This window comes from Nematolebias whitei, chromosome 6, assembly GCF_014905685.2.
Source record: "Nematolebias whitei isolate Nwh7 chromosome 6, NemWhi1, whole genome shotgun sequence".
In the NCBI taxonomy this organism is placed as follows: Eukaryota; Metazoa; Chordata; class Actinopteri; order Cyprinodontiformes; family Rivulidae; genus Nematolebias; species Nematolebias whitei.
The window spans coordinates 1,589,096-1,590,845 of record NC_056503.1 but is presented as its reverse complement, the minus strand read 5'-3'; the positions used below and the strand labels follow the sequence as shown (position 1 = coordinate 1,590,845).

The window sequence follows — 1,750 nt, the reverse complement described above, 5'->3', positions numbered from 1 at the left end:
TTTTTTTGAATGTCCAGAGGACCAGATTTAACTTTTTTAGATTTTTCTACCTGGATTATTGAGCATGCATCAGGAAAAACACATGGATTTAAAGCAGGCAGGAAGGCAGTAAGGTAGGATTATGAATCAGGTTTAAAAGTTACAGCTCATGAGGTACTCCATTAAAGCATAACATCACTTCCACAACATCATGTGACAAAATCTTCAGGGTGTTCTTCTTCTAATACATTTAGTGGTGGCTAGCAAGTAGCTTAAGGGAGCACTACCACCACCAGGTGGTAAGACGAGTTGGATTCTAGTCCCCGCCTACAGAGCCGGTCCAGAAGTGTAAATGGAAACACAACAGACCCGAGCCGATCTGAACCGACCCGAACTGACTTGATCCGCACTGTGACAGTGGAAAAGGGGCATTTGTGTTTTATTTCCAGTCTGGGATAGAGATAGCAGCTGAGTCTTCCTCTTCAGGGAAATCTACCAGAGATAACCTCCAGCTAAGAAGTCTGTGATGACTGAACACTGAACTGTTCCAGAGACAGGTGGGAGCAGGTCCAAGAGGTTGAGTAATGAGGCAAAATACAGCCACACTGCAAAATTAGCAAAGCTCTACCTCTTTATTCCTGCTACTGTTGTTAGAGGTTTTCTCCACCACTGGAGATATTCACTGCAACTAGATCTGAGCTTTTGACAGAAAATGTGGACAAGTTGGTCTTTTTGGCCAAAAACTTAAAACTTGACTGGTTAAGTTGCAAATGGTCTGTTGTTGCTTATTGTTCTGGTTCTGACTGTTATTGTATTTATTAAGATTTTTATTATTGTTAGTATAGTTTATTTATTGTAAAGAGTGCCGTTTATTTAAAATATCATCCAAATGGGTCGCTTTTATTTATTTTTATTCAAACATACTGTTTACTTGACATATTTTCAAAATAAACAATTTGTAAGTCTTCATTTTGGCCATTTTTGTACCGAAAATTAACTGAACCGAGCCCTCCTTGAAACTGAACTGAACTGTGATTTTAGAGTACCGTTACACCCCTACTCCTTACTACTTGTACTACTATTCCTATTTCAGTTTTTCACTTATCGTGGGTCTTCAGGGTACGGATCCCCTGCGATAAACAAGGGACTACTGTAATATTAAGTAAATCTAGGCTTAAATGTTTTTAAGCACTGTTATTTTTTGTTTGTTTGTTTGTTTAAATTACCTCATGCTCACATCGTTATTCTTTATACAAGTCAACATAAGTAGGACAAAACTTTACCTAGCCAAACTAAGTACAGATCTTGCAATCAAAATATTTAGGTGTAAAATCAAACAGTACGACCCAGTCCACATAAGAATGGTCCTTTGTTAATATGCAAAAGATTTTTATTGTTTCAGCATTGCATCCACAGCATTTCAGAAGCCCCCAAACCAGGGGTCTGCAACCTGCGGCTCTGGAGCCACATGCAGCTCTTTGGTTCCTCTGCAGTGGCTCTTTCAAGCTTAGACTAAAACTAGCAAAAAACTGCATTTTATTGGTTGTTATACAAATGACAAAAAAAGGACTAGTTTTAGCAGTTTTCCTGTCATTTCTTTTGCAAATATGTGAATATTGGAACATGTACAAGGAGTAAAACATACTCACTTTAACTTTATGCTTTATTTTATATTTGATTTTTTTTCCACAATTAAAAAAATACATAGGTCTGCATAGTTCATAGTTTTTATTAATTAGAAAACTATCTCCTCCCCCTGCCCCCCCCCCCC

The 1,750-nt window shown here is 37.8% G+C and overlaps 1 protein-coding gene across 2 annotated transcripts in view; it reads right to left on the bottom strand.

The window, feature by feature from the left end:
• zbtb44 (zinc finger and BTB domain containing 44) overlaps positions 1-1,750 on the bottom strand; it is a 69,046-nt gene that overhangs the window by 56,990 nt on the left and 10,306 nt on the right. The gene's annotated exons all lie outside the window — the stretch shown is intronic.